We start from the raw sequence: 23,809 nt of genomic DNA, 5'->3' as shown, positions 1-23,809 counted from the left end.
GCACCAATAATCGTCGAGTTAGTTAATTTGCAGTGATCTTTGTACAAAGTAATTCAACTAGCATGCTGACCACTTTTTTCTACGACAATACAATCTTGTTTTTGGAATTTTTAAATACGAGATTAAAAAATCCATATTTTCAAATAAAAGTCTCCTTTTTCAATTATAAATTATTTAGCGAATAATGTTTTTGAAAATTTTTACTCATCAAAATAAAAATTTTAACGAGTAGTTCTTAAGTGAGTTAGTTTTTGTATACTAAAAAAATGATTTGAAAAAAATGAGGGCTATGATGGCTTGAAAATTTTAGTAATTAATATTAATTTATCAACATTTATAATTGCGAAAATTGTCTAAGTTAAAAACTAGATCCAATATTACATATGTTTTATATTTATGTAAAACAATTTTTAAATAATTCTACTATCCCTAATATAAATAATTAAATAACTGATACATATAGGTTGTCTATGAATAGTTATTCAACAAGAACAGGATTCGGTCCTAGGATTCAGTAAGTACATATTAATATTATTATATACAGCATACGAGTGTGATAACAATATCCTTAATCGTACGTTATAATTATATTGAGGTGTTGATTTTAATTTCTAATAAGAAAAATACTTTAAAAATTATTTTTAACATAATATTAATACAAGTGAATTAAATATGAATCTATTTATAATATTTAAATTAACGTAATTTGGTGTTATTATGATTGTTGCAAATAGAAAAAAAAATATTTATCTACTCACTGTATACATAATACTGTATTATTATCTGCCTGCACGTGACGAAAATTAATTTATTATGTTAGTCCGTCATGTAGCTGCCGTCGCTTTTATTTGGTATATTAGAAAAACATACAAAATAAAAATCATACGACGAAGCAAAATAAGTAACACCTATTTAATTGTTTTTTTTTTCATCGTTGTACTTTAAGGTACATGATCGATTTGTATCCATTCTTATACAAATTATACGAAGAATGTACTCGTAGTTTAAAAATTACAAAATAAAAGTTTCGTTTTTAAGTTCTTCGGTGTAGGTATGAAACGAATTTATCGTTTGTTTTCGAGAAGTTAAACGGTAGTTCACCGATTACCATATCATGTCACTGCCACGTTCACCTGCAGATTTGAACAAATACCAATATGATTTTTTTCATATTTCCATCCCATAGCTTAAGTGTACCAATATCGTACTCAAACTTTGAAAGACACCGAGAGGGTAATGATGCAGGAAATGTTGTTGTCATCCTTTCCGAAATGACCGAACAGACAACTCTTAAGAAAGGGTCCATCTGCAGTGAATTGAATATGAGGGAGAAGGTTACCAAAGCGATATAATTTTTAAAATAATCAATATAAAATAGTGTTATTGTTATGTACGGTGATTTTGTTTTTATTAGTCTCACAAATCAAGTAGTTTTTTTGTGATACTCTATAAATACACACACACACACACACACACACAGAGTCAAAAACTCAAAACGAAACACGAATCAGAAGTTCACGATTGCGTCGCCGGGAAGGGCGAAGAGGTACTGTTTTCGCGTACACTATTATATACTAGACCATATTATTATAAGTACCTGTATGGCTATAACTATGTAATATGTGCGCTACCTTTATCGTCGGTAAACACAGCACAGGTAACCCGGGCGATGCGAATACTTCGTGCATATCGTTTATATATATATTATTATACGTGACTGTACACGTACATCTTTCCACGGACTGTGCGTGTGTATACAATAATACACGCGTGTGCCCGAGCCAGTGCAGGCGAGGCGTGACTCGCGGGTTTTCTTTGCAAATTTATCGGTGCTGCCACGCGGCCGATTGCCGGACCGTATATCTTGCGGGCCCGCGGCCGGCTGACTATATATTATATATATATATACTATTATACACATATGTACGCCCGCGAGTTTTGTAGACCGACGACGGACGAAAAGCGTACTCCCCGTCCCCTTACCAACCCTTCAACTAACGTAAACCACCCCTACCGATCCTCTCATCCATCCTTTTTCCAGTCAGAATCTATGTACATATATATATATATTTATAAATATAGACGGAGTATTCCCCAGGAGAGATATGTTTTATCTGCGCAAATACGGTCCGAGTATCAATGTACCTATATGTATTATTATTATTATTATTATTACATCGGCGCGTGTATGTGCGTGTGTGTGAGCCTAATGTGCAGTAAATGCATGTAATGCGTATATTTAGGTACAATGATATATATTGGAACGGATTGGCCGACCAATTTGCGAATACAATAGACAGCGGCAGGGAATCGTGTGTGTAATTAGGGATTTCCGGTGGAAAAATAAAAATAAAAATCACGCTGTCGGTTCGACCGGACGTCCGGTGATTTTTATACAACGCGGCGCGTCGCAGTCCGGTCGAAAAATCATCTATTTACCAGAGACTCACCATATTTCTCTCTCTCCCTCTCAAAAAAAAAAAAAATATATATATATATATTTATATGCACATTTGTCAGCAGACTGGGGTGCGTTATATATATCGCAACGGGGCATACATTTTCCCATCCGGATCAGAGTGAATACATTTCGTTTATATTTTGTGTGGCCCGACGCGCTCTATTTGCGATCATTATATTTAGCCCATACTGACGTTTAATATCACTCCTCGGCCGGTTTATGTAAGTATTATGTGATTCGGTATCTGTAAACTCATGTGGTATTTTCTATATTACAGCAAGGTGTACTAACACAAAAATTATGGGGTGTCTAAAGTGCTCCATAAGTTTTCCTTAAATGTAATCCGACATGAACTTTGTCATCCCGCCAATGAATAAGCGAATTGTCTATTTACTAATAAAAAATATTTTTTTTTTCTCTAGCTTCATTTTTCTTGTATTATTTACCTACAAGTGTCATAATGTCGTAAGTGTTTTAAATTTTCCTTAGTGAATTTCTAATTCAGATGTATTATTTATAAAATGTCATTAATAAAGTAACTACTATAGGTACATAATATCATTTTAACTTTGACTGAATAGGACCTGTAATTATAGTTATACGCAATGAAATAGGTCAATATATAGCTGACAATAAAATATAAATGCACTTTATACAACATTAAACAAATAGCAATTACAAAATGTCTTATGAATCTATATCGTTTGTCTTGGGCGTTGAATATGTGCTTGTCACGTGCAGCATTTTATTGTGCAATATCCATTAATGTTTTATTTTTATTCATTTTGAATTGATATTAAATGAGTTCAAAGATTAATCTACATTGAGGGGGCTAAATTTAAGAACCCCACCCCCTATTTGTGCTTATATGCATGCAACAAAAATGTATGCTGACGACCTTTTAAATATTTGATTATTTTTATTGACACATGATGATACTAATCGATCAAGGTTTGTATTTCTTTTAAAAGTAATGTCGATCATTGGTAATTACATTTCGCTTCACTTATAAATTATTTACCGGACGGGAATTTATTGGAAGTATATTTTGTCGCAAGGTAGTTCACCTCAATAAAAATGTATCAAAATAATATGTATCGCGATTTATAACAGTATCTATTGTGGCTATTTTAATGTTGATGCGTACAAAATGTGCAATTAATGAAAACATTAAGAATGACTTACTACGTTCAAATATAATAATAATAATAATTATACAAAATTGCACACGTAGTAATAATAATGTGTACTGAAAATTCAGACACCAACTTACAGTTGTATATAAATTGCATAATATTTATTATTTTTTTTAAAATTAAGACTAAAGATTAATATTAATAGACCAAAGTTCTTTGTAATACCGATAATGTCTCATATCAGTGTACCTTTATCGTATTATAAAAATAGTTTTTATTTATGTATATTATAGTAAGTTATCTACACAAAACATAAAAGACAGCAACTGATTCAGATAAGATATTATAATAGTAGATGATTTACGATAAATCGGTCATTGTGATCAGTCGTCGTTCAGTAAAATGTTTTCAATAATTGGTCGTTATGCATACTTTCGATTAATTGACGTATATTCCATTTAAACACCAAACATAGGGAATCTGTGGAAATAGGTATAATACGTTTATAATAAAAATTCAAATACAGAAAAAATGTAATTTATCAAAAAACCTTTAACTTATACCGGGTTACACACCATGATGTAGGATTCTATTTCTCGATATCGAGATGACAACTGTCAACAAAATACCTCCTATAGTATAATAATAAACACCGAGTGCAAAGGACATTTATAAAGGCATTTTTCGAACATTTGAACGGTTTAATAATCATTATTATAAAATGTTGTATTATTATGCTCAAAAGCTGATTGCCAGTTAATAGTTTACCTACAAGCTGACTTTGATAGCTTCTTTATGTGGTTTAGTATACATGGGTTTATCACTAAATTGTTCCAAGTGTAAAGTTAATACATTTTCTAAAATCAAATCCCTGGTGGTCTTTTTTTAATAACGTTAATAATATTCTGTGAATATTCGATTACTGTTATGAAACTTAGCTTTATGTATTGAGCTATAACCTTGATCCTAGTTTACACATAAAATTAATGTGTTCATACGAACACTTGGTTTTGTTACGGCAAAATAATTTCAACAAAGTATGTCTATTAAAGTTGTATATTGTGCATTTTTTTTGGTCGCGCGATACTGTAGAATGGTTATATTGTGCTGGATCCTCATAGCAAAAACGATTCAGGGCAACTTGACAGAATCCTGAGTAATTTTTGTGTATTGCCGCCAGTTATGTACCATAGATTCTCTCTCCGCCACATGATTAAGCTCAAGTATAGCAAATATACTCAACCTATTTTCTTTGACCGAACGATGGACTATTACACGATCGGATACAAAACTCCTTTTAGAACTACCTATATTCATTTAATTTGTTTAATGATGGCTTGTAAATTTATAGAAATACGTTTAACTGGATTAATTTTACTAACAGTTTCTGTTAGTGTTATGAAGCAATATCTGCATGGACACGATGGTGAAGTGAATACAACTATAAATTGTCCAAATCTATAAATAGCTAGCATACAAAAATGTATTTTATTTTCCCTTGTAGATACTTCTCAAAGTGTTTTGCATCATACAGAATTTTAAGTTTTATCGATGATCATCCTAGCATAAGCGCAAAACATTAAATTATAAATTACAAGGTTTTGGTTTGAATGGGCAAACATTCCATATAAATATTATACGCTCAACCGTGGTAATTAGGCGTAAAACTCCAAATATGAAATTAGATTTTAATTTTCCAACTTAAATTTTTATTTTTGGTTATATATTATGATAATTCATATTTTGTTACATGTTTGCCTTCGTTAATTTAAAGATATAATAATAAATTAATAATATATTAAAACAATAATAATACAATATGGTTTATTGCAGTGGCGTATTTGAATAGCCGGTACAGGATGATTAAAACATTCATTTTGTTTTAACAGTACTATAATTCATTTCTATATTATTTAATACTGATCAAACGATTGTAATGATTGTATTATATTATTATAAATTCAGAAAAAAAGATAAGCTCCAGTACCTACTTCAGAAGATTACACGATCCATCTATTGTCATATGATCACAAAACCCACTGCATGGTTATCGATATTCTAAATAACAAATATACGATATTGTCAAAAAACATAAGCACAAAAATAATGGGATACAAATAATTAAATCGTATCGTTCTAAAATTACTAAATTCCTGATACCAGTGTGCTTCATTTTAGATATGTATTAAATTTAGAGTAATATGAATCGTCCAAAAATGCCTAATGTATAATAATTTTAATTAATTAATGTATTATTTTATTACGATAGAGCGTTAGAATTATTGTGTTACAATAATAATATTTTATTGTTAGTTCCTACTTAGTAAGCATTTACGTAGGTTATACGATAGTGAAAATTAATTTTACGGACCATTACGAAAAAAGGCGTTATATGCATTACATTTAATTAACAAAAATATAGATTTTTGTAATTATATATTATGGATATGCATAACTAATGATTTTGAATATTTTAAAATAAAATATTAATATTATTGATGTAAATTATTTTTATGATTTAAATCTTTAGTATTAGCGCTGTTTAACTAATTTTGGCGCAAATAATATGGATGAACAATTTGCATTTTATCTTTGGCAAATCCTACAATATATTATCAATACATCATTGTTGTCTATCGATGGCTTACACCCCGGTCCTTTTAAAACGTAACATAATACTAATTATTTCAGAAAGCGCTAAGATTTATGAAAATATTTCTTTTAAATTGATTTAAGTAGGTAACAAAACAAAACTTTTGTATAAAAATTATATTTTTAACTATTTTTACCGAGAGATTTGTTTTAAGTTTTTTTATTCTTTGAATAACATCATATATTTTTAATTTCATATTTCTAATCAACATTTTATTCAGAGTATTCCAATCAATAAAAATCAAAATTCAAGTTGTTTATTAGTTATAATTTATAACCTATAAGAATACTATCATTTTAGATGAGCGTAGAGTTGTGAAACTATATTTTGCTATATTTTGAGGAGTACTTCTAAACTCTAGTTGTACCACTTCATTTCGCTTGTATTAACTTACGATTATTAAAACTCATTAACTATTTGTCAAAAATTCGAGTTTGTAGTCTGAAAAAGTACTCTGAAAAAATTTTGCTTTAGAATAAATAATTAAAAACTTATGTTTTCATTAAAAAAGTAAAAAATAAAAATCGATAATGATCAAATAATAGTAAAAAATGTAATTTTTTAGAAGTAATTTGCTTTTTAATGACTTAAAATTATGTGAAAAAATATATTTTCTAAAACGTCAATAGTTTTGAAATAATGAGTATCTTACATCAAATTTGATATATCTGTACCTGTTCAGGTATACATAGTATTAAGTGCGACCACAGTGCCGTGGCGGCATTTGCTTGCTCACGGCGTTTGTCTAATCAAGGAAATAAGCTAGCTCTAGGAAACAGAATAGCTCTAAGTACTCTCCAAATGCTAATGTAAACATAAGTTACGAGTACATAGTTGCGGGAATTGTACTAGCAAGTATCCACTGGGAATTAGTGGCAGAGATGTGATTTAAGAGGTTCTAGGTCACTTTGTACGGTCGAGCATCAAAAGTGCGAAACGCGGACATTTTGTACGGTTGGGTAAAAAAGTATATTTCAGAACGCAGACACTTTGTACTATTTACTATTATACACATATGTATATATTATTAAATATAATTTTATTGAAATTGTTATTAAGTTTAAATATTATTTGGTAAATCTAAGTATCTTATACATTCTCCGAGTTTTTGGACAGTTCTGCGGGCAATACAATTGGACGAATGTGTCAATATAGGCTGCATAAGAAGCAAAAATCTAATTCTGGTGATAATAATAAGCTATTAGCTTTATGTAATCAGCACTAAAACAAAGAAATAATTTTGAATTTTTAAATTCCATATAATATTATACTTATACATGTTGATCTTAACATTATTTCTCGTTTTTGACAGAATTTTGTTTCGATATTATTTTTTATTTATATCTATATTGTACGAATTTTTAATTAGTGTAAACTGATTATTTTGACTAATAGTAATATACTATATTTTATAACGTTTTTAATAAATTTATTTTTTTATATTTAATTTAAATATAATTTAGGTATATTACTATATACATTAATATGTACTTTATGTATATAATAGTACAAAGTGTCCGCGTTCTGTGATCTAAAATTTTACATGACCGTACAAAGTGACCGTATACCGATTTAAGAATGATTTATTATTATAATATTATAATATTATTTGAAATCTATTTATATATATATATATATAAAATATAATTATACATACGCATGTCACGCATGAGCTCAATATAAGTTTATAAGTATTATAATCGTGTATATTTGAATTTATAATAGTAAGTTAGGTTAGTAGTGGTGGTCGTAAGAAACAGTTCCCACGCGAAACGTATTATAGCCTTATAACAGAAAGAAACGGAAAATTAACTATAACTAATGAAATAAAAAATTGTATAATCGATATTTAAAAAATTGTTTTTTTTTCAGTAAAACATAATTAATAATCATTAATAATTAGGTACGTACATTTCTTTTTAAACATTATCATATTATTAATCATTATTAAGGTTCTACAATTTTATCAAAGTCCTATAAAAAGTATAATTTCTATTAACGAGCACGGTCGGCAATAACTAGACCGTGAATCTGTTGTTACACGTGCCGTTTTAAAACATTAAGAGTAAAGCGGAAAAATGTTATGCTTAGGAGTAAGAAGAACATATTATTATAAAAAATGCTGCTCGGTGTTAAAAATCTCACTAAAACAAGATTAAGCTTGAATGAAAAACGTCCGATTAAAATATAGTTTTGCTATTCGAGCTTTTAAGTTATTTTTAATTTAAGGAAAAACAAAAAGCAATAATAACCATTTATACAGATGAGCATATTGTTATTATAATAAAATATACGAACAAAATTATGTTATAATTTAATTGAAGCACATAATATTGTTATTATTATTTTTATTATTATTATTATTATACCTAAGTGTTTTTGTAAGTTTTAAACGGTTTTAAGATTTATTACAACAAATTGTTGTTTATATATTATTATTTTTTTATCTCTAATAAGATTTCTTCGTTTAAACCTAAGTCGTTTGTCTCTCCGTATACCATAAACTTGGTTTCTATCATTTCTATTGTTACCAAATATCATATAATATATTTAAATTCATTTTTAATATTTGGTATAGACAATTTTAAAAATTAAAATCAATAAATTTAATTGGAGAATTGTTTAATGATGCACATTTATTACATAAATTTAATATATTACATTCCAAACAATTAGTTATACGGTTAATTATTTTACCGCTATTTAGGCTGTAACAGACGAATAATATATAATTTATGATATCTTAAACTGACACATATATAACTTTAAACAGAATAAAATAATATTTAATCGATACAATATAGTTGATTATTAGGTTTTTCTTTAACGAATTATATAGTTATTAACCTAACAAATTTTTACAAAATAAATAATACAGGGTGTTTAAACGCGAGCGAGCTCACCCCCAGTTTTACTTTAATAGTACTTTTATTCAAATTCTGATGCTTGGCGAATCATTCTGTATAATTTTAATGTTTATATTGTGAAATTAATCGTTAATTCCGAAGATTTAAAGTTAAAAAAAAAATCACTTTTTTAAGCAAATAATTTTTTGTACTTTTAAACTTATTATGAAACTACGTATATTTACTGTAGTTGGAATTATGTAAAAAAAACAACTGGAAAAGGAAGTATAAAATGAAAATTATCGTTCAAGTAAATTGCATGCGTAATATATTATGCATTTATTACTCGAGCGATTAATCATCAAAAACTATACTGGATTAAACTCATAAAAATATCAGTTTAATTCAGTATAGTTTTTGATATGTATATATACTTAAAAAGTTTTACATGTTTGTTAGTTAAACCTCTACCTATTTAAGTTTATTGAAAAATCATTATTTGATTACAGAGCGTTTGAGCCCATACATTATTATCGTATTCTTACATATTTTGTTTTCTAACAAAATAATATATTTCGTATTTCATGTACGGATATCGTACGTATATGTAAATTGCAAAAGAAATCAAAAAACAAATATTCCATCGGTATTCATTAATTTACAATGGAATACTCGAATACAATTAACATAATTTCTAACTAATGATACAAAAAGAAATATATTGATAAAAAATAAAATTTTTAATTTGCATTTTAATGCAACACCCATGAAACTTGCAACTTTGTACAAATTAAAACTTTATTCAAATATAATTTACTTGATGAAGAATTTTATCTTATTTCTATAGGTTTTGGAGCCTGAAATCAAAATTTAAAATTTCAGAGAATCCGGTTTTAAATTATAATTATCATACCGTAATTTCAGCTCACCGCATATTATATTTATGCAAACGCGTATCTTATCAAGTCTATTATTAACCGGATTCAAAATAAGGTAAAGAGGTTTACAACCCTTATTACTTGCATTATAATTAGTACTATTATCATAATATATTAGGGTTCGGATGTTATATATGAGAGCTGAAATAGAAAAACTATACACAAAAAGAAACCTCTAAAACATGCAGACAATTTTTTATTTTAAATTCTACGTATGAAAAATTTCTAACGTAAAAATGTATAAATTATTATTTACTAACATTGCTGTATTTTTGGTATACTCGACTATATTGAAAATAATTTAATTAAGTAGATTTAAAACGAAATATTTAATGTGTGGATAACTACTATGGATACGGGTTGGAGAGGTTAACTATTGAACTGAAAATATATCATCAGTACTTAATAAAGGTATTAATAACAACAATATATTTTTAATTTAATTCCTTAATTTTGCGTAGTTATATAACGAACGGAATTTTAGCAGCTATTTCCAAAATGTGTTTTCGTTAAAATATATCGTACATGATGTATATACGAATCGCCAACAATACGTTGGCACGGGTATGATATAGGTATGTGCGGTTACGATACACGGATATATATTATATTATAGGAATTAGGAAATACGACGGAACCAACACTGCTCTCTTCTTACACCGATTTCGGAATTAGGATTTATAACTGTGGTTTTCCCGATGCTCACGCGTGATGACTAATGTCTTTATATTATATCGTACAACAACGAAACGTAATAACAATAATAATAACAATAATACAATTATTCCGGGCGCACAGGCTATTTAGAGTTTAAATCGACAAAGGGATGTGAGAGTATGCGATTCACCTTGAGGTATTTTAAAATTTCATCGCAACAAGAATCGCTAATTTTTATACCATTTTTTTCCAGTGAAATATACTGCGTTAATAAAATATCAATTTTATTATGTTAATTTTCCTAAAACATATTGAAAATATGATATTATTTTTAAGTGCAAATACAATTGTACTAAATTTAAAAAAAAAATGCATAGAAATCGACCGAATAAACAATAATGTACTTCACGTTAAAATAAACCACCTGTATATACACATATATTACCGCAACTTGGCTCTTTGGATCCCTAGGGTGAAATTAAACTGTATTCCCTTATAACTATTAGGTAGGTACATATACAATTCAGTTTTGCTGAAAAAGTCAAAGATATGATTATTATATTATATTTCATGTTATTAGAAATTACTCATGTTTTTCTTTATTATTAATGTATTAGACAATTTGTAAAATAAATGTTTACAATTAGCGAAAGTGATGCGTGGATAGGAGGTTATTTAGTTTTGTGCGCAAAATATATCTATTGATGCAACTTAATGGCGAGTTACTGAAATAGGAGATGACCGTTACCGATTCAGTCGTCTTCCATAATATAGACATTTACATAATACATTAAGTAGTATAAAAATAATAATTTTAATTTTATACGATGTCATTTTTTGTAATATGTTGGGCTTTTAGTTATTTTGGTCGTGTCGTCGGTATCCACTGACAACGGACGGCGATGATAACAATATTATAAAATTATAATATAGTACCTATGTATTGTGCTCTATTATTTATTATCTATTATTTATTAATCTGAATTTGTCGGTGCATCAGCCCGTCATACGCTTCTTTTTTTTTTTTGTAATAAACGTCATTATTTTTTGAATCAATTTTATTTTTTTTTGCCTTTCCTGTTGAAAATCCCTACAGTAAAATAAAAACCTTAGATTAATTATAAAAAATAAAACAAAATAAAGGGCTTTTAAAATCATAAATTAACTTGTCTAATTTTATGAAATTTACATTTATAGCAGAGGCATTTTGGAATCAAAAATGTTACTACATAAATCTAGAAAGGACACATCAGTAAAAAGTAATACAATCATATTATTAATAGGTATACAGAAAGGGCGTAATAGTTTTTACTTTATTTACTATTTTAGTTATACTAATAACATAGGTACGTACTTGTATAAATTAAAATACTGTATAACTACTACCAACTAAAATGTATTCAATTGTTTACTTAATAAGTTGAAATTAAATTTAAAATATTTGTAAAAATTAAAATAATATATATTTTATGATTAATAAAATGCCATTCGTTTAAACTTAAAATTTAAAAAAAGTGTTATAATTTTTTCTACATAGAAAATTGTAGTTTCTATATCATTTTTTTTTTTACAAGAACTATTAAAAACTATTAGTCCATTTAATGTTTTCTGGATGTTAACGTCTTACTGCTTTACACGCTTTAGAATGCCATGTAAAAGACGCATTACTCGTTTTAATAAACCAATCACAACACAATCGTCAAAATATTCGAAAAATTATATTTCTTTATCGATTGAAAAAGCCATATGTTTATCATCTGTCTTATTTGTTATTTTACATCTCCGATATTATATCTTTCCTTTAATGCTAATGTATAAGATTTAAAATTCGTTTTTTCATTACTTGTTGTCTTACTAATTTAAATTCACAACCAAATTACGGGTACATAAATAATATAGTAGGCCTCGTTTCAGGGTATTGTTGTCAAATTCTTTGCCAGTAAGAAATTTCTCAATAAATCATATTAGAACCACATAAAAAATATAGTTTGAAACACCGGAGAATTGGTTTATATATGTATACGTCATTTCATGATCACTCTATACTTGACCGAACCCTTCGGGTCCAGGTCGTTAGGCTAATAGAACTTACATTTACGTCTCTAGAGATACATATGATGACTTTACTTGTGTTAGTGTATATGTACAGTCAAGCGGTAAACAAGCTTACACAGATAGTGATCAAAATAATATTTGTCACTTTAGGTAAAACTGAAATATAATAATTTCTGTATATTGGACCAACAACTCTAAAACGAACCACCGTAGATATTTGAAATTTTCAATAAATTTATATTAATATTTATTTCTAGATTTAATATAATTTTCAAAATATTTCAACTCTTTTTGAGCTATTTATCGACATTAAATTTTTTTTTTCAATATAGGTAAATAAAAAATAACTGTTTGTCGGAGTAACTATGTTAAATACGTTTTTAATATATGTTAAAGTACATGATGAGTTTAAACATTAATGTTAATTGTTAATTGAATACAAGGTTCTTCGTACATTTTTTATTCACCGATTAAAAAGTATAGAAAATGTATAATCACAATATTTTTTTATGATATAAGCGTTTCAATTTAGAATTTCGATTAAATTAAAGATAAAATATCGAAAATATTTAAAAAAAAATTTGTAATTATAAATTTATAAAAAATTTCTTTTTAAATCTAAGATTTTAAAATGTATAAGAGTCTAAAAAACATCTTACTAGAAAGTCAATTTAGTTTTTATGAGCGTTTGAAGTTCAAAATGTTCAAATTTTTACGACATTGCAGTGTCGTATTCATCCATAAAATAACTATTTTTCTTCAAAGAATTTTTGATATTTTATTGTAATTTTATGATAAACAATCTTAGATACTCAAAATGTTCAACAAAGTTTAATGATCATTTTATTTACATGATAAAACTAGTTCACACTTGATCAAAATTCATCAAAATCACGAACATTTGCGAATTATTAGCAGTTGAAAATTTTTTAAAAAGTTCTTCATAAGTATTTCATACAAAATAATATTTTAGTTGAGTATTTCTTAATTCTCATAATATGAAACATAGTTATAAACTATAATCAAAATGAGTAATGATTATTAGAGAGAACTTAATTTTTTTTAGATTTTGACTGTATATTTTATCATAATAAATTACTTGACAATTATTAGATGCTCATTTCTTTATATTATTTATCTAGATGAGGTATAAATGAAATAGTTTTATATAAATTTTTACATTTATACTGTCTGATATTAGAAAAAAGCTATGACGAAGGAATGATAATTTATTCGTAAGATTCCACTAAAACGAAAATAAAACGTAATTTACTAGCGATTAGTTAGAATAGTTAGATAAACATTTCGAGTTTTTAAGTTATTATATTCTAACCATAACAAAATAGCCAAAACAGAGGACAGTAAATAAAACAGTTATTTTTGGAGATTTTCGACATTTTTCGGATTCAATTGGGAAATTCCGAAAGTGGCCTTTTTTAACACACCTACCACGTCATATTTTCAATCTATCTAGAGAGGCTATACTATACAAAACTTTTGGAGCAGTCTCCTATATTATATACTGTACTAGAAAAGTCTTCGATAAAATACACGGGTACATAAGTCATTGTAAAACCAATTTTTTCCTGCTCACGAGTCAACCAAAAAAATAAAAAGTATTTGATACAATATATTACAAAGTGGATTATTTTTATACATTTTGTCTTTCGTAACTGCCATAATAACACATTCATAAAGTATTTTGTTGTATACGTACACGAATAGAGAACGCCATAATAATAAATACGGTTATTATTATTGTAAAAAAAAAAACAATTATTATAAATACAATAATATCAACTCGAAATTAAAACAATACCTCGTCGTAATTGATTGAATTTATTAATACAACGAGTAGAATGTTTTATTTATAGTTTATTTTTTAATTTAAAATAATACGATATTAGATACGTCCAAGGTGTCATCGTCCCACTGTTCTGTCGCTTAATTTGTAATTTTGTACTCTTCTATCAGTTTTTTAATTGTATGTAGAAGTTATTGCACCAACGGTGCAACTTGATAATAAGATACTCATGTTAAAATTCTTAGACCTGAGCTAAAATTAAACCTTTTTAATATCCCTATTATTACTGTTATATAGACGTGTAGTAGTTACAGGAACTGTACACCTTATAAGACCCAATAAATTCTCGTAAAACTGTATTTTTAACTTGCTATACATAGCACTAGAAATAAAGATTGTGTGATTGTGGTGGTCTGGTGGCTTTTTGTTTCACACGAAAAACAGTTTACAATAAACACTTTATAATGTTGTATATTATGTACATAGTAGTGTTTTAGTCGTGTTTCACGATCCACTGCACTTGAAGGAGTTATACGATAAATGGTAAATGTAAATTTTCAGGAATTTATCAATCTATCAATTACTATCAGCCAACCCTACGGTATTACGTAAATTTATACACAGCGTTCATGGCTTATCGTATTTAATAATATAGGTAATTACATAACTATTGCGTATTGAAATAATTAAAACGCCAATATTAATATTAGAATATGCAAATGGAGTAATTGTTTCTAATATATTGTTATGATATACCTAATATACAGGTAATTCACCATTCATTCTCACCTCCTCTTTTCTTCTTATATTATGCATTAAATTCAAATTCTATTTAAATATACTTGAAGGCAGTATTGTGATATTCTAGAGATTTTTGTATTCCTTACTTAAAGAATTTCTTATGAAGATATATTCTTCTATTTTTCAAATGAGAACTTTGGTCCTTTGCAACTATAAATTATTTAGTGGATAATTTTTTTGAAAAATTCACTGTTTCAAATTAACAATTTAACGAGGTTAATTATTTAATTTTGTGTAAGAATAATTTATTACCTTATTATATGTTCGTGGATTTTGGATATATATATATATATAAGGACTACTATAATAGTAGTGATTTGACAAAATATATATTATATTATATGTATTATCAACATTTTTTTATAATTTATAAAAACAATCCTAGTACAATAAACAATAAAAACTAGATCTAATATATTTTATATTTTTAAAAACCTTTTTAAAAATTGTTATCATTATGATAAATATTTTAATAACAAAAAAACCTAAAACGTTTGAATTTTGAATTAGAAATATACAATTTAAAATAAAAACATATTCTCTAAGTAACTTAATATCTAGTAGAAAAATGGGTGAAGAGTGATAATTTGTAAAACAAAATCAGTATAACTGTAAACCACTCGTTAGTTAAGTAGTATAAATATATCAAGAGTTAGTTTAGTAATATGGTCTGTACGTATTTAGAAATCACAAAAACCAATTGAATTAGTTATAAATTAAATTAAAGAGGGCGAGCATGCTCTGTATATATTTGCAGACATATTTCATAATATTAATATTGAATTTTTGTGTTTGTAGATGTACACACCTTAGTCGTTTATAAGAAAACAACTATTTTTCAAATAACAATCGGATTTCAAAATATAAATTTACGCTTGTTGCAGTACCAATGATTTGCAAAGCGCTGGAGATGAAAGATTACTAACAGTAGATGGAAACATAAATAAAACATGGTTATGGTAAGTTAGAATTTCACGAACGAATCATGACATTTAGCTATAGGGCGCATCTCATATGTGGCTCTTTGTCTTCGCAAAGCGCTTTTAATGAAAGTTCATATTATATTGACAATATATACATAGAGTAGGTATAATATAGAATTCAATCGTATTTGTTTATCGTGTCGAAGAATAGTATACTCAACGGATGTTAAAGAAATTATACCGTAGTTGCAGAAAATGCTGCAAGAATGGGACTAAAATTAATCTGAAATTTAAAGAGAAAAACGAATAAAACGATGCTGTATTTTGTAAGTTGATTGTATAGGTATAGTACATAATATTATATCAATGCAAATCAAAACGATATTTTTCCTATAAAAGTGGGAGATTTGTTATTCACGACAAAAATATATTGTTTAATTATTTTACTCACTATTACAGAGTTGTGATAACTAATTAATATATCAATAAATTTAAAGGAAGATATAAATAATATAATTGAAAATTGTCAAGCTACTTATAATGAACAATATGTTGTTATTTTTAGTACATGTTGAGTGTTGACACTTATCTGCATTACCTATTATAATTATTTCTTGCTCGTCTATCATCAATCACTGCAATAACTGCTGTCGCGCCGAATATAAATATTTAGGTAAACGGCAGTATCGTGATAGAAGGGCTCTAAAAGCTTGCTCAAAAAATAAAAATAGAATATGTTATATTTTTAGCTATATTTTATAGTATATAGACAATCAGGTTTTATACAAATAAATACGAATACAAATAAACTGAAAATTATGTATGTTTATTTTATAAAAAAAAATCGTCTGTAAGCTTGAGGATCCCGTGAATATTATCTATCGTGACCGTCCTGATATTATGTACATTAAATTATATAAAGTTGCATTTTATTATTTTAAGCCACGCATAAAACAATTACAGTTGATATTCAACGAGTAAACGCATTATTATTGTTGTTATTAAATTGCAGGGAAATAAATATCAACAGATCTATCACATAACCGAAATAGTAAATAACTTACCAATAGTTCTTCTGATCCCAGTATATATGCTGGGTTCGTCGAAATGTTTAGAATTCAATTTTGACGCGAACACAAATTGAATGATTTCAAGTCTTTTTACGTTTATTTAAAATATCCTCAAAGCGAATATTTTTATATGATTGACTGTACCACGTTAAACGCGGGAGGTATGACCTATTTTTTATGTTTTCACATCGGTTTCATAAAAATAATTTTAAAATGTGTCTCTGTAAAACTACAGTACATTATTGTTTTCACGTCTATCGGATTGTATATTGACACATAATATAGGTACTTATTATAGCAGTATACAGTTGTATAGGTATGTACTCGTACGAGTGTTCGCCAGAAAGGTTAGCTTTGATATTTTATAAATTAAAATATTCACTGATGCTGGATTTAATGAATTTTCATTTGTTTGTAATACTACGAGTATTTCAATAGATGGTGATGGTGCAAAACAACGTCCACCGCGTGATTTGCCTACTTCACACTGTAGGCCATTTTAAAATACATACCTACCTTGAACACACAAAATAATATCACGTTTCTCGGTCCACCGCTGTTTACGCAGCATTAGAATTTATTTCGAAATAATACTATTTTTGATCTTCCCCGCGACAGACTTCGTTCCCACCCGTCGTCATGTCGGCTGTACACAGAGCCTTGCGTTTTACAAACGCGGTTTCTGATTACGTTCGCGATTTGAAAAAAAAAACGCATTCAAAGAGCCAACGAAATACAATGGTGTAAAAAAAGTTTTTCTCTCAGATTGCTTGCAGTAATTAAATAATTCGGCATTTTAAATATTTTAAGTATTTTCAACGTACCCATTATGCATGATATTATTTATTGTACTATGGAGCGCTCGTAGGGTCATGTATACAATACGATCAGGAATACGATAGGGTTGTGAGTTCGAATCCTATCAACTGAATTTATTTTTAAATATATTTAATTTTTACACTGATGCATATCAGCACGGTACATAACATGCGTTTAACTACCACCAGACATCTAGAAGCGCTATTTACGGGTTAGATTTTTCATCTTTGGCACCTTATTTTTTCACGTCTTAAATCTTGCTATAGCATTTACTAACGTATCGATGATGGCCGATGCATAAAAATTAAAATACAATATGAGAACAAACTATAATGCAAAAAGTTTAATTCATAAGTAGTTATTTAATATATATTTATTTTATATAAATGGATATTGTATTGGTTTGTATCCTGAAAGTTATATTTAACTTTTCAATTTTCAAAATCAATTTAAATGACAGCATATATTATGTTTTAAATTTAATATTCCTAAGAAAAACATTATTCGCAGTATTTGTAGTACATACAAATTTAATTTCAAATGAGTAGTTAATTAGTTATAAGTATTTATTTATAGTTTGAGGAGCGAAGTAGTAAACCAACATTTGAAGGGTACCTTCATGTCACTCTACTCTGCTCATCTAAACACGCAGTAGCATGCTGAAGAAATTTCAGACCTGTTGCAAAACTATCATCTGACCACCCTTTTACTTATAATGCTTTTAATCTACATTTTTTTTTTTTTTTTTTTTATTAATAAATATTATTATTAACACAATGTAATTGCACTAAACCCGTTACCAGGTGCTTTCTACCCAGTATAACCTACCCACCCACCCATTTTGATCTTGAGACAATTGCCTCAAAAAAGCTGAATTCGGCACGTCACTGTAAACATGAAATACATAATTATAAATTTATAACTCATGTATATCATTCTTCTAGAACTATTCGATTTTTATACATATAAGGTATTCGCATAATATTTTGTATGAAAATAAAGAATTTAAAATATACGTAGAAGCTATTAACATAGTTTTTCTATAAAAATTTATTTTTAAGGACTTAGACTTATTTTAAAAAGCTCATCAACGACTTAATGCTATTAAATACTATTAATAAATATTAACGAATAGCAGACAATACCTATGGTTAAAATATATGGTTATTGATTATTAATTCCGTTCAAATAATACGAGGACATAATATTATACGAGTATACCTTTGATCCTATTATAAACGAGAAATATAATTTTTACGGAGTGTCTGTACATTTTGATTTAAAAAAAAATAAATCGGGCTTTTGAATTTGTTATTGAAAATTCATATTTAATGGAACATTGATATGTTAATCAAAGAACATATAATTAACAATTGTATGTATATACGTATCGGTACGAATATATTTATTTTTTAATTTTTGATCTAAAATTGCTCCACTTTAGCTTATAAAATATGCACAGATATATTATGTATGTGTGTGTGTACAAATAATGTACAGATGGATGGATGGGATCGAATATAAATGCGTCAATTATAGATTATATTAGCAAAAACGTGCGTATATAATAGGTACACGTTAATATATTATCAGACGACCAATGTTTGGGAATACAACTTAGTTGTCGGAATAATGCGGGAGTCGGCGTCACTGCCGTGACTGTATTTCGTAAAAATAATTTGTTAAAATGTAATATGTTAAATTGCAGGCGACACTGCACGGTTTGACATTTTAATAATTTGTCCGTGCAGTTGCATTTACGGTTATCAGGTTATTACCATCAAGAGTTTTGCCGTTTTAACGACTTGATAAAAATCAGTGGACATGCTGTTATCACGTGGTAGATAATAACAAATTCAATAGCTGCGATTGAATGAACGGTTACGAGTACGGAGTTTTGTCGGAAGAAAATCACAGTAATAAGAAAACTTCGAAAACACTTAGAATTAATACATATATATATTTGAATCCCGTACTTGCTTCAATCGAAAAAATACGAATTCAATTTCGATTTGATTAAATGTATAATATTATGCGTGGAAGCCATTTTTCAGCTTGCCTCCTACGACATCCGTCCACGCGAGTATTGTCGTCATTATATCCCCGCATAATTGAACCCCATATCAATATACGACTTCATTTATGTATTATTTATTTAATCCACCGCGCGCACACGTATGTACAATATACATGATATTATATAATAACAATACTCGAAAAATTAATTAACTTTTTTCAGTTTTTTCAATGCAACGACATTTTATTATTCAGCGCACATACTCGCATAATACAATATAATGTCATAATATAATAGGCACAATTATATTTTATAAACGAAAATGCATGCGTGGTATGCGGCGCTATGGCTTACCGTCGATCCGATCCGATGTGCCACGTACGTGGTTATATTATAATAGAAGCTGCTTTAATGGTATACTCGTATGTATAGTGATTCGAAGTCATCGAACTCGAAATACGCGATAACGGCTAGTCAAATACCAATATTTTATTTATAGCTATCTGCAATTTTACGTGTACATTATTTGCACTGATATACATGTAGCTATATAAAATATAGCTGTTGTATGTTATACTTTTTATGGGTCTTGTGTGTGGGTATGTGTGAATGCAGAAGATCATCAAATGACGTATTTGTTTTATTTACATTTTTTTGTTTTTACTACCTACAATTGTTTGCATATAACAATTATACAAATTGTATAATATAATACTAAACTTTACCACCCTCGCTCACATAGTAAATGGTTTTGTCTAGTTTGGCATTATTTTTATTATCACTTTTTTTTTTTTAATTAGATTTCTTTGTCACGAAGTTATGCCACTGAATGACTTCTTTACTCATGGTCCTCGGCCTTTATTATTTATTTATATACATATAATATAGGTAGCTAATTAATTTAATTAATTTAATCTCATTTTATATTAAATTACAAACACAATTTGTGATCATTGTAAAATATATTTACAAAAATTTGAAAACAAAAAAAAATTAAATCTTATGATTGATTAGATGTAAGATATTTGCTGTATTTTGTATGATTCTTAAGTATTCAATGTTTTCGATGAAACTGTTTGATTTATACTCAAACATATCATTTAGTATTCATGTATGGAAGTATGCAAAATAATATAATATTAACCGTGTGGAAAACATGAATTCACTAAACTCAATTCACATATTTACAACGGTTGACCAATTGATATGTATAATATTGTTATTGCAAATGCTAATTTAATCGCGGAAATCGTAAACTTTTTAAATTGGGATGGCATATCTGCAGTTAGGATCATGGGGATGCTTGAATCTAGTAGTTTTTGACTCTATAAGCTACAACCATACATACGTTATACATTATTTATATAATATCTTTATTATTAATTAGAATTAGAAATGTCCCAGAATCCTCCATCAAAAACAACATGTGATTAGCAATTAACAAGTCCTGAAATTTTTAAAATAATTTAACTTGGATAATGCATTGTTTTGTATGTGTTGTTGATATATTTTCAAATTAATTATAATTATTATTATTGCATTGGGTCACCAATAATATTATTCTTCGATTTATATATCATACGTACATAATATGTTAATAAAACTGTCAGCCAATGGCACAGACAGCAAGGCTTGTTTAAATAATAAAAAATTTTTGTTTGATCGCAAAAAATAAAACAATAGATTTTTTTAAAGACGAATGCATAAAATTAATAACTAATTAATCTTACACATTGTTAATCGTGATAAATTAAATGTCCGTGGATTTAAACCTTTTTAACTTCGTTAAATGTGAACTGCATAGAGTTTACACATATTTATTTGAATTGTTTTGGCCAAATATGAAATAAAGGTCTAAAATTATATATAATCATAATAATTATTTTATTTTCTATGATTAATGGCAACGATAAGACAATTAAATATTATAATCTTTCATGAGACAAATATAATATTTAACATTTATATATTTAAATGTAAAAAGTATAAAATCAAAACTATTCTATGACACTACTGATCTTGCTAAATATTTTTTTCAGAATCTATTGAAAATAATTTTATGGAAATCAGTTTAAAACTGAGAATTTGCGATATTTGCATAAGAGACATCCCTTTGTAGTCCTTTAATGTTATATCTTGGATGTATTTATTAATAATATAGTTGATCTTGTACGGCGTTGCTCGTGACAAATTAAATAATAACAGCGGATTTACCTTGTCTTAAACTCTGTTAAATGCAAACTACATTCATTTTTAACAAAGTAAGTAACAAAATATATTTAAACCTATAATTTACAATGAAATTATTATATTAATGTGATAAAAACATATGTGTTTTTTTTAAATTGTGTACAATGTACATCATAAATGTACTGTGCAATATTGACATGTTATTTAAAAATTATAATGTAAATTGTTCACAGATGAATGTATTGACTATTGAGAATAAGAATCAATTTTTGATTAATTTTTTTTTTTTAGATTTTTAGAACAATCGTTAAAACGAAATCGGAAGAGCACATGAGACATACATATATTATGTTATAAACAGTTAGGTTTAGAGTTTAAACATGTCGATATTTGCGTATAAAAATACATTATCGAAACGGTTTCGATGTATTTCAGGTATTCGTCTTTTATTACTCGATATTACGTAGGTTCCTGTATGATACAATATTATATGTATACCAAGTGATCTATTTAACGGGAGATACTATTTCAAAAACTATTAACAGAAAAATATGTTTTTCACATAATTTAAAGTCGTTAAAAATAATACATTTTTACTATTGTTTTTATCACTATTGGTTTTTTAAATATTTTTAATTAAAACATATATTTTTAATTTCTTATTCCAAATCGTGTATTATTTTTGAAGTATTTCGATGCATAAAAATCGATTTTAGGACAGGTATTTTATGAGTTATAACTTATAAGATTCGACGACCTGAGTGGATAACATGAAATAAATTGAAAAATAATAATGAAAAAATAGTAACAACTTAAAGTTATTTGAAAGAAATATTTTCAAAAACGTGAATAGTGTCTTACGTCAAATTGATCACTCCGTATATCTACCACCTTGTCGGGTACTCGGGTAATATTTTGTTCCTGAAAGGGATATTTTTACGGAAAAACAACTCTTACAATGGTTTCGTTGAGCTTTCTACGTCTATAATGTCTATATAATATACAATATTTACGGTACACAATTAAGCGTATAGTATGTAGAAGAGACAACAATTATATATAAATTATACACACTGTGCTTGTATAGAAATTGACGCGATCGGGTGATAAATAGTTTTCTTTATTCGACGCCTAAGTGATCGCATGTATTATAATATGATGTTTATGTATGTACATTTCATCATGTCGATGATTTTCGTAAAAAATATTGTGCGATGCTTTAGACAGCCAAGGCTTCGACCGTGCTCATAGATAGTATGGCTCAATTTGATTTTTCAAAAAACAAAAATCAGAGTCATCACTTACTTATAGATACTCCACGCGTTTGTACTAATTTATACCGTTAAGTTCGTTGTTATTTGTACCAAACGCTATAAAAAGTTACCAAAGCTTTAATTAAACTACGATAGCAAATAGTCCTACATAACGTGTTAATACTA

The sequence above is a fragment of the Rhopalosiphum maidis genome, chromosome 1, assembly GCF_003676215.2.
Source record: "Rhopalosiphum maidis isolate BTI-1 chromosome 1, ASM367621v3, whole genome shotgun sequence".
NCBI lineage: Eukaryota > Metazoa > Arthropoda > Insecta > Hemiptera > Aphididae > Rhopalosiphum > Rhopalosiphum maidis.
The sequence above is the reverse complement of the archived record's forward strand: the minus strand, read 5'-3'. Positions refer to the sequence as shown.